The sequence below is a fragment of the Schistocerca serialis genome, chromosome 7 (assembly GCF_023864345.2).
Source record: "Schistocerca serialis cubense isolate TAMUIC-IGC-003099 chromosome 7, iqSchSeri2.2, whole genome shotgun sequence".
NCBI classification, from domain to species: Eukaryota; Metazoa; Arthropoda; class Insecta; order Orthoptera; family Acrididae; genus Schistocerca; species Schistocerca serialis.
Genome location: NC_064644.1, coordinates 431,749,333 through 431,761,485, shown reverse-complemented (window position 1 = coordinate 431,761,485; position 12,153 = coordinate 431,749,333). Strand labels below are relative to the sequence as shown.

Genomic DNA, 12,153 nt, shown 5'->3' with positions numbered 1-12,153 from the left:
TATAATGAACAATAAAAAAGGCGGAAGTGGAAGTGGAAGGTCAAGGCGAGACACAGTACTGAGGAGGATACTTTCCTATAGGAATGTTGGAACTACTTTCACCAACTTTCAGCCCCATTACAATTACAAACTGTGGTGAAATGGCAAAGTGAGCACTTTGTTTGTGGTTGTTCAGTTCTAACTAGTTAGATTTATAAAGTTGATAAGTTACACTCTGTTGAGTGTGAGCTTAACACAGACGTAAACATTAGATATGTACCTTTCTGCATTACCTTTTCAAAAATGTTGGATCCAACTCTGAGGTATAAATTAACCACTCTCCATTTTGCACAGTAACAAATGATAACAGCAACACATCAAATAAATTTTATGTGCAACTTGTAAAAATGATGATAGACATTACAAATAAATATTCTACAAATGCTTTATAGTATAATTCATAAAACGGAAGTAATGCGTAGCAAAACTTGGTCAGTAAGTTTTTCAACTGACCAGATGTGAAAGTATGTCTGAATTGAGAAAATGCAGAAAAGGAAAGCCTGTAACAAACACAATTCATAAGAGTTATCTCAGAGTACAGGAAGAATCTTACTGATTACCACCTTATAACCAAACGTTATTGTCCCTAAAGGCATTACTGACGGCAAGAGACTCAGTAGTATTATACTCCATCTATTTTGAATCTGAATATTTATGACAGTTTCGTGTGTTAATTTTGGTACGTCTAGTATTCCTTGGTATGGTTGCAACCATGAAAATGCCTTGGGTCCCACTAGCAGTGTACCACTCGATATTAGCACTGGTGTGCTCAAACCTCATGCTGGTATGCTGATATTATAAACATTGTAGAGTGATCTTGAAACAAATTTCATTTGCCAAAACAATAGATATAGTGTTTGATGCGTTGTCATAGCTTTGATGTGACCTTGCAGTATAAAGCATTGAGAAAGCTTTTTTAATGCCCATCCCAGAATGTATGTGATCAGTCAGTTTCATACTTCCCCAAATTGTGATTTATTGGCATTGTAGTCAAGGGAACTTTTTTTATGTTCTGTGAAGTGCACAGTCTTGCATTTCAGAACATTAACAAAAAGCTTTCAGTCTTTACACTGCTTTGAAATCTTAAAACAAAACATGTGCTGACTATTTGTACAGGTTTTTCCAGACAATACTTAGTTACAGATAACGTATCATCTGCAAAACAAATCCGAAGTTACCATCATTGTTACCTCCCAGTGAACCTCGCATTGCTTCACAATTGCTAAATATGTATACACATAATCTCCTCCTCCTCCTCCTCCTCCTCCTCCATCTCTTCCACTGTCTCTCACTGTGCATTGCTTCCTCTCCTCTCGCTCGGCCCATCTCCTCATCCCTTCTATCCGTGTTTAATTTCTCCCCCTTCCTCTCTGTTTTCTTAATGCTCAATCTGACCTTGACCCTTGTTTATTGTTGTTTCAATTTACAAAAGAAACCTTCATTGGGGTCATTCCATGGTAACTCACATTACTAAGTGATGTTTATAATATAAGTTTTGGACAATTAACAGGAGGATATGTTTCTATTAAATATTTTTTATACCTCAAAACATACTTTATACAGAATGCTCTATAAACCCATATCACAGTAATTGTTACATTACTATATTTATAAAACCAAATCTTATCATTATTCTTAGTAACTCGAGTTACATTTCCAAGAAATGGCTTTTGCATATGATCAAGAAAATACGAAAGTCTGCTCTGTTTTATGTGAACATTTCATGTAAGTTTTACACACAATACCAGAAGATCTTATTAATATTTTCATAAAGTTCCAAACATTTAATCCTTAATAAAATAAATATTAAAACCATAATGAACACACAACTCACGTTGCAACATACGGTAACTCACGTTCTATTGCCACAGATCACAGTCAAACTTGAAAAAACCATGGGAATTTACAACACTTGGAGGGTTCACTTTTCTGACAATCTTGTCTTCAGTGTAGTACATTTCATCTTTAATTTCAGGCCACTTCTAAAACTTCCCATCTTTTATCATAACATCAACTTTAAACTCACCATTTTCAATTTTAGTAACATTACCAGGAAGATATGAATTGTTATATTTTGCCACCACCCAGTCATCTACTTGTATATTTAGTGAATTTTCTGTTCTGTTAGTGTTTTCCTCTGCAGCTGATACAGTGGTGTGTCCTACAACTTCATTATTATAGAGTTCCAAGTGATGAATTTTAGAAATGTTCAAGAAAGGCCTGCAGTTCTTGATTAAGACCGAGAGATGTAGTTTTTGCTTCTTTGGCTAAAGTCTTCTTCACCCATAAGAACTGCAGTCGCATTAGAAGAAGAATTCAAGAATGCTTTTACAAAATCTGTTGCATTATTCACAACACATTTCCTGCTTTTCACATGAGACCAAACTTGGCACTTGACAGCTCCACCAATTCCATCCACTGGCCCCTTCCCATGAGAAGTTGCAAAGTACTTCCATGTAATTCTTTTGGCATGACTCTTACTTAGAACTTTTATAGCCTCTGGAGTATATCTGTTTTTAAACTGGGAAGCAGGACCATCTGACCAGATTGTAACTTACCTAATATGTTTTGGTAGTTCTTCAAGAAGTTTATCAATACAGGGAATGACCGTATTTTTTGTGTGGTCCAGGGGTGAGAAGTACCTGAATGCCAAATCATGGCAGTAAAAATACTAATTTGATTCTGCTGCCAATGTGCACTTTGAATTTCATCTTGACTTACACATGTAAAATTTTCAGAAAAATCGATTTGCATCATGGCAGTTAGCATTGCAGAAGGCATTGATTCCTTATCACTCTGATAATTCTTTGATTGTTCTCTATTAAAGCAGCGGTGCTCTAAAAATTTAGGTCCCATGGGAAGAATATGATCAATAAGATTCTGTAATATACCTTCTTCCTCTACTTCCAAAACTCTGCCAACACTCTCCTGCCACACATACCACTTCACGCCATACTCTTGTACACCAGTACATAAACCAAGAAGTTTAGCTGTCAATAAATCTTTACATTTCATGCACTTTCCCAACCACGCAAAAAATTCTGGCCAGTTACTGGTGTACTTAAGTATTTGAGATACTGTGCTATGAAGAGAGTTAATGGCACAGATGAAATTCTCGTGTTATTTGCAGAGACACACGTTGTGAGGAAGTTTATTGGCAAGCATGACATGTTTGGGTCTTAATTCTTTGAATTTACTTTTACCATCACTTTGCCATTTTCTTCACAAAACATTGCATGGGTTTCTTTCAAAGGAAACATCAAGTGTCGTACTTGCAAATTACTCTTATCTTTCTCATCTTTTACAGTCACAACGTCTTTGCGTCCAGGGTCCTGTCTGCTAATGTCATCCCTTTCATAGAATTTTCTCACTGCACTTATTATTTCATCACTTATTTTTTGTTTAGAGATTCCTTCTACTTATAAAGGTTCAACAAATGTATGATACGACCTTCTAATAACACATTTTTGTTTTGTGGGTGATGCTGGAAGTACACGTTTCTCTTTCGATATGGCTTTTCCCAATGAGGACCATTTTTTTTATATGGTGGAGAGGCAGAACTACTTGGTGTAGCTGAAGATGCTTCCTTTAACCGCTTCCTGTACTTGGCGACTCTTTCTCTAACGTTCTGTTTCCTGTCTGCAGCAATCCTTTCTTGTTCTCTTTTACTCAAAAATTTCTCCTATTCCTGCTTCTTTTTCCTGAATTTTTTCATAGTTTCCTTGTGTCTGATTTTATACCCTTCATATCTGCCGTCATCTTTCAATTTCTTCTTCTTCTTCTTCTTCTTCTTCTTCTTCTTCTTCTTCTTCTCATATTTACAGCTGCACTTAAAGGCATTCTGCAAAAATTGCACATTGTTGTAAAGTAGAAATAGCTAGTCCCTATGGGATTTTATGTGGCATATGGAGATAAATATACATTAAATACAAAACTTCCTGGCAGATTAAAACTGTGTGCCCGACCGAGACTCGAACTCGGGACCTTTGCCTTTCGTGGGCAAGTGCTCTACCATCTGAGCTACCGAAGCACGACTCACGCCCGGCCTTCACAGCTTTACTTCTGCCAGTATCTCGTCTCCTACCTTCCAAACTTTACAGAAGCTCTCCTGCGAACCTTGCAGAACTAGCACTCCTGAAAGAAAGGATACTGCGGAGACATGGCTTAGCCACAGCCTGGGGGATGTTTCCAGAATGATATCTCATTCTGGATACATTAAATATGTTGAAATATATCGTTAGTTGTGTTGTATGTAATTCAGAACCAATCTGACTGCTCAAAATTATAATTAATCCTACAAAAATTATGGTAACTCATGTTACATAAATAAAGGTAACTCACGTTACGTTAATTAAATATCCTATACCAGGAGAAGGCTTCCAGGACGAAATTTATTTGAGACACCAAATTATCAGGTACACTTATGTGAAGGACAGCATGGCATATACGTTTCTACACTTTAATGTATTTTGTGAAAATCGTAAAAAATTGGCATTTGGTAAGTCATGTTACACTTTTGGGCTAGGTTATATAAATGTTTTTGTATTTATAATGCGCAAATCCTTTGCTTCTAAAAATATATGAAAAAGAAGTTGTTATGCACTTTAAAGTGATATATAAACCATAAAGAATTATTACAAATTTCATGATTTTTTTTCCTTTCCGTGACACTGATCAAATCTTCTGCATGAACAAACTCAACAATATAGTCTTCGAAACAATGGCTCCCACAAGTAAACAATAGGTTTTAGAGGGAAAAATCAATCTTGCCAACAAAATTCAATGCCCAACCTACACAGGTAACAGGGGGAAAATATTCCCACAGGAAAATTAATTTTTTATAATGTTTCCTCGTTTACATGGAATAACCCATTGGGAGTTGACGTTAGTTACAATGAATGGGTAACTTACAGTGAATGGGTAACTCAGTTGGAATCATTGGCATAGAGGTATGAGAGACACCTCTCCAGCTGGTGAATCTTTGAGGATAGTAGCTTCAGCGAGTGTGTTTCACAAAATTATAATTTGCTAGTGGCTAGTATTACAAAGTTTTGGATGATTCAGATTCCATAGTAGTATTCTGATCACAAGTTGATAAGCCATAAATACGAATTTGTTCTCTTTTAAAACTGACTGCAAGGAAGAAAACAAAAGCTGCACATTGTTGTATATATTTTTTTGTCTGGAATGATGTAGGGTGCTTGTCTAACTAGAAACTTTTTGGTGTAAAATCAGATATGCAATAAAAATGGAGAGTTCCTATTTGAGTTTAATATAGCAATTTCCTTTTCATTGTATGAAAAAAAGTTCCACCACTGTATGGGGGTCAGCTTTTTATTTTTAAAGGGGAACTCCCCTATTTTTATTGCAGATTCACATTCAACACAAAAAAAAGGCGGCAAGGATTAATCCAAAATAATTTTTTTCATTCATGGTAGATGGCGCTGTAATTGGTGCAAAAGATACTACAATTGGAAGGAAGAACACACTGATATCAGTCCCCCTCTTAGAGAGATTTGAGGGCACTCAATGAAATCAATCATCCTGATGATGCGGAGACTCAAAGAGAATTAACCCGAAGGGAGCAGAAAACTGTTACATTAAAAGTAGCTTATTTGCAAGACTTTTAAATGTCTTAAGTGAAAAAGTTTTACTATGCAATCCAATTTGCAGAACTAAATTAAATCTTTAGCAATAATATCAACTGTTAAGATCAAAAAGTTCCCATCTTTATAATTTTTTAAAATTAAGGATCCAACAAGTGGTTTTGAAAATTTTCATTCGTTCATTACCTATATTAGAAGGTACAATGCTATTAGCAAAACATCGATTATACATTATATTTTAATCAAAAATGTAAAGCAATGTAGAATCAAATGAGTCAGTTTTTAAATGTAAAAACTGGAATAACTTAATTTTGTTAATTACAGTGCCATCTACCACAAATTGAAAAAAATGTTTTGGGCAGGCCCCAGGTACTTTTTGGCGTAGAATCAGATATGCAAAAAACTGGGGAGTTCCTATTTGAGTTTAATATACCAATTTCCTTTTCATGCCAAACAAATAGTGCAGCTCAAAGGAAAGGTAGTTTTCCTCTTGTTTTGTTTGACATTGTGGGCCAACCAGAGTGCACATATGCTATATGTTGTGAAAGGAAGACCATACCTAAGTTTATAACTTAGCTTGTTGGCCCATTCAGCACATGTCTGAGCCTTTTTGTTGTCCTCAGATTCTTGAAGCACACTAGAATTTTGATATCAGATGTGTACTTACATTCCTGAGAATCTTATGGGACGACATGCTTTAGGAGAAATACATATAGAAGTTCTAGTTTTCACAGAGAACTAAACTGTGACCGTAAGTTTTAAAACTAATATTAGTCACTGTGCAGGCATGGTCTGCAGTAGCAAAAGTTGTTGGTGAAACTATTCGGTTTTGGGGCATTCGAGGTTTCACAACACACAGCAGTCTGTTGTGTATTTTTAGGTAGATGACCTGAGAAAGTTGTTGGTTTTTGGGCAGTTAGAAATAGAAAATTTAACATTTATGAAGTGAAATGCTTGATCCCTGAAAGTCGGAGACAAGAAACTTCTGTAATAGGTGGAATCATAATTATTCCAAACAGATTTGGCAATTGTTGATTTCATAATGTGATATGGGTACTGTCAGGATGAGGAATGAAAGTCTCCACTTGCCAAAAAAACTTGTTCTCCTGTTTCAATTCTGACAATAATGCTTCATGCATTAGTGTATCTTCTTTCACTACAGGATTTTGAACTATGTTACAATTTGTGAAAATTGTTCAGACATTTTTCTTAGTTGTTGAAGTAGTTATTGGAGTGATATACAAAAATTTCATTGCTGAGCACCTGAGCTGACATTTTCTATTTATCCAGTCACAAAATGAAACACTTGTGTGTTTTTAATGTAACTGGATAGATAAAAAATTTAGTCACCAAGTGGCAGCAGAACACACACATAAAAGGAGGTTATAATTTGGTAAGCTTTCAGAACCAGTGGCTCCTTCAGGCTGAAGGGTTGAAGGGGAAGGAAGAGGGGTGAAGGAAAAGAACTTAAGGGGTCTCGGAAAAGGGGTAGATTTCGGGAAAGTCACCCAGAACCACAGGTCAGGGGAGACTACCAGATGGGAGGAGAAGGAAGGACTGATTTTTGGGGACTGCACTGGACGAATTTGAAAAACTGAATCTTTTTTACCAAAAATTGATTGTTTTCATTGTTATACTTGTGTATTTTTGTACTTATTTCGGACAGACAAGCCCCAATTTCGCCACCACCAATGTAACTGCAACAGCTTTCGTTTCAAAGACAAAATGATGCATTGATACTCATAAAATGTCCGAACTGAAATGAGCATTGTTGCCATGTAGGCAGCCATTTATTAAAATAGTTTTGCAATGATGATTTCAAGAGAAGTTACGCAGCTTGGAGTGTCTGTCTAAATGAGGCTTAGTAATACCTGTACCAAACTGGAGGATGACGTTGAGGAGGTAAAAATTTTGAATTCTGCCTACCGAAAGTGTTTCACTGTGGATAATAGTACTGAGATAAAAGATTGGAGAATAGAAAATGGAGTGAAATTGCTGTCTAGAGGCAGGAAGACGATTTGACGGGGTATGTGCATCACTTGAAAAGAAAAGGGAAAGGAAAAGAAAAGAAAAGAAAAGAAAAGAGAAGAGAAGAGAAGCATTTGCTCATCTTTCAGCGGCAGATTATGATAGATCTACAAAATCTTCCAACTGATTGGAAAAAGGAACACGTCATTCTCGTTTTCAAGAATTCTCAGCCAGATTTGCACAGCTATAGGCTTGTATGATGTCACTCTGCTGTTGAATTGTGGAAAATGTTTTCTATATATTATAATCTTTATGGAAACAAATATTTTCCTCTATAGGAGTTAATGTAGGTTCTGTAAATGGTCTTGTGAAACTGGTTTCCTTTCTCTGTGAGATTCAGAAGGCATTGGTGGTGGTGTGCAGGTTGAGATAGTATTCTTTAACTTCTAGGTATCAGATACAGTTTCACAAAATCACACAGTGCACAAAAATATGACCTTCTGGATTCTTGGACCAGCTTTGTAATTGCTTTTCAGCTGTGGTGCTGCACATAATTATTAATGAGAGAATGTGTCGGATGTGAAAGTAGCTCTTGACATACCCCAGGGGAGAGTTATCATTAATGTTTCTGCTCTCTCTAAATGATGTAATGGAGAAAGTTTCAGGTCTGCAAGGTTATTCATGGATGGTACTATTAATAAAGAATAGGCCCAGTGTTATAAAATTGCAACAGACTGCAGGGAGATTTGCAGAGGATTGGTACATAGACTGGTAATTTGTAACATATCATTTCAGATTTTGCAGGGATAAGTGTTTGGGAGAATAGTTCCCCAATTTATTTTGTAACTGTGACAGTAATTTTACATTCTAGTCTCTGAGAAGGTAGACAGTAGTCTTAGCTTAACCATCAGCAATGCAAGGGCCTGTTGGATTTTCTGTAAGAGAATTCCAGGTTCTATGAGCCAGCAGTGCTCACGTTTGTGTGCAGCTGGGAACTGTTTGGCTCTGGAACTTAAAGAGTTTTCAGGGTCTACGCATACTACTACTCAAGAAATTTAAAAGTGGGAAAAATACAATGGAAGTATTTGTGCCAGGATTTAAATGTTTATCAGAGTAGCTCTTTTTCTCGAGAAAAGAAGTGATCAGTGGGAATGTTGGCATTGGGGTCAAAATCCGATTGTTCTGAAAGGCTTCAATGTTGAAACAATTTGCGATCTGCTTGGAGCTTGTCAGATATGTTGATCGAGCAGCCCACCTTGGTGTAGGCAGTATATTGGCCCTGTGGGGTGGAGGTGTAGTTTCCAAATGTTAGATGTTTGTGAAGTCAGAAGTTACTTGTTGACAATATTGTTTTTCAACTATTGAAGAATCACAAGAATTTACTAAGATTTTTATTTTTTTTCTGGTTTTTACAAGCAGGCATTGTGACTCAGTGTGTGTTTGTGTGATTAGTCAGTGGCAGCCTTAGATTAAATTGTAAAGTTATTACACAGGGCACATGAAAAAGAATCATGTGATTAAAATAAAAAAAAAAATCCTAACCGTTACGTTATTTGAGACATGTGCCTCAACAACATACTGTTGGAAAGAGCAAACACTCAAGTTTACATTGTTCCCACTAGGTAGCAGCAGTGTGCACCCACTTCAGTTCTAGTAAAAATGGTATCAGGACAACTGAAGTGGTTTTTTGTTCTCACAGTGCAAGTCGGTAATAACTGTTCAGCGTGACTTTCGTACTCGGTATGTTGTGGATACTCCTACAGCACAGGGCATTAGATGATGGCATGAACAATTCAGAGAAACAGGTTGTTTGCGTAAAGGCAAATTGCCGGCCGTCCCAAGTGTCTGACATAGACGTCAAACGCATCCGCCATAGTTTTGCAAGGAGTCCACAGAAATCCGTTTGCCATGCAGCTCGACACCTCAACATGCCCCTGGTGTCCATCTGGCATTTGTTGCGTCGACACTAACACATGAAACCATACAAAATTCAACTACTGCAAGCTCTTCGTGAAGGTGGCAAACAACGATGTGTGGAGGTCTGTAATTTCATTCGTGGGAAGATGGAGGATGATAGTTTTCTTCCGTGCTTAATGTTTAGTGATGAGGCAACATTCCACTTAAATGAAAAGGTGAAACATCGTAATATGAGAATATGAGGTTCGGAACAATCACATGAAGTTGTACAACATGTGAGACACTCTCCAAAATGTAATGTGTTTTGTGCAGTTTCACAGGTAAAGGTATATGCTCCATTTTGCTTTGTCGAGAACATTGCTACAGGAAGCACGTATCTCGATATGGTTGAGAACTTTCTTTTCCTACAGTTGGAGACTGATTCGAATGTCTACATCTACATCTACATGATTACTCTGCAATTCACATTTAAGTGCTTGGCAGAGGGTTCATCGAACCACAATCATACTATCTCTCTACCATTCCACTCCCGAACAGCAAGCGGGAAAAACTAACACCTAAACCTTTCTGTTCGAGCTCTGATTTCTCTTATTTTATTTTGATGATCATTCCTACCTATGTAAGTTGGGCTCAACAAAATATTTTCGCATTCGGAAGAGAAAGTTGGTGACTGAAATTTCGTAAATAGATCTCGCCGCGACGAAAAACGTCCTTGCTTTAATGACTTCCATCCCAACTCGCGTATCATATCTGCCACACTCTCTCCCCTATTATGCGATAATACGAAACGAGTTGCCCTTTTTTGCACCCTTTCGATGTCCTCCGTCAATCCCACCTGGTAAGGATCCCACACCGTGCAGAAATATTCTAACAGAGGACGAATGAGTGTAGTGTAAGCTGTCTCTTTAGTGGACTTGTTGCATCTTCTAAGTGTCCTGCCGATGAAACGCAACCTTTGGCTCGCCTTCCCCGGAATATTATCTATGTGGTCTTTCCAACTGAATTTGTTTGTAATTTTAACACCCAGGTACTTAGTTGAATTGACAGCCTTGAGAATTGTACTATTTATCGAGTAATCAAATTCCAACGGATTTCTTTTGGAACTCATGTGGATCACCTCACACTTTTCATTATTTAGCGTCAACTGCCACCTGCCACACCATACAGCAATCTTTTCTAAATCGCTTTGCAACTGATACTGGTCTTCGGATGACCTTATTAGATGGTAAATTACAGCATCATCTGCGAACAACCTAAGAGAACTGCTCAGATTGTCACCCAGGTCATTTATATAGATCAGGAACAGCAGAGGTCCCAGGACGCTTCCCTGGGGAACACCTGATATCACTTCAGTTTTACTCGATGATTTGCCGTCTATTACTACGAACTGCGACCTTCCTGACAGTAAATCACGAATCCAGTTGCACAACTGAGACGATACCCCATAGGCCCGCAACTTGATTAGAAGTCGCTTGTGAGGAACGGTGTCAAAAGCTTTCCGGAAATCTAGAAATACGGAATCAACTTGAGATCCCCTGTCGATAGCGGCCATAACTTCGTGCGAATAAAGAGCTAGCTGCGTTGCACAAGAACGATGTTTTCTGAAACCATGCTGATTACGTATCAATAGATCGTTCCCTTCGAGGTGATTCATAATGTTTGAATACAGTATATGCTCCAAAACCCTACTGCAAACAGACGTCAATGATACAGGTCTGTAGTTCGATGGATTACTCCTACTACCCTTCTTAAACACTGGTGCGACCTGCGCAATTCTCCAATCTGTAGGTACAAATCTATTGGTGAGCGAGCGGTTGTATATGATTGCTAAGTAGGGAGCTATTGTATCAGCGTAATCTGAAAGGAACCTAATCGGTATACAATCTGGCCCTGAAGACTTGCCCGTATCAAGCGATTTGAGTTGCTTCGCAACCCCTAAGGTATCTACTTCTAAGAAACTCATGCTAGCAGCTGTTCATGTTTCAGATTCTGGAATATTCCATTCGTCTTCCCTGGTGAAGGAATTTCGGAAAACTGCGTTCAATAACTCCGCTTTAGTGGCACAGTCGTCGGTAACAGTACCATCGGCACTGCGCAGAGAAGGTATTGACTGCGTCTTGCCGCTTGTGTACTTTACATACGACCAGAATGTCTTCGAATTTTCTACCAAATTTCGAGACAATGTTTCATTGCGGAACATATTAAAGGCGTCTCGCATTGAAGTCCGTGCCAAATTTCGCGTGTCTGTAAATTTTAGCCAATCTTCGGGATTTCGTGTTCTTCTGAATTTCGCATGCTTTTTCCGTTGCCTCTGCAACGGCATTTGGACCTGTTTTGTGTACCATGGGGGATCAGTTCCATCTCTTACCAATTTATGAGGTATGAATCTCTCAATTGCTGTTGTTACTATATCTTTGAATTTGAGCCACATCTTGTCTACATTTGCATTAGTTCAGAAGGAATGGAGATTGTCCCTTAGGAAGGCTTCTAGTGACACTTTATCCGCTTTTTTAAATAAAATTATTTTGCGTTTCTTTCTGGTGGATTTGGAAGAAACGGTATTGAGCCTAGCTACAGCGACCTTGTGATGCTCTCTATTAGCTCTAGATTGTTTGTGGCTAAG

At 37.8% G+C, this 12,153-nt stretch overlaps 1 protein-coding gene across 1 annotated transcript in view; it reads left to right on the top strand.

The window, feature by feature from the left end:
- Nucleotides 1-12,153, top strand: part of LOC126412226 (B-box type zinc finger protein ncl-1-like) — a 161,881-nt gene that overhangs the window by 65,205 nt on the left and 84,523 nt on the right. The window lies entirely within an intron of this gene.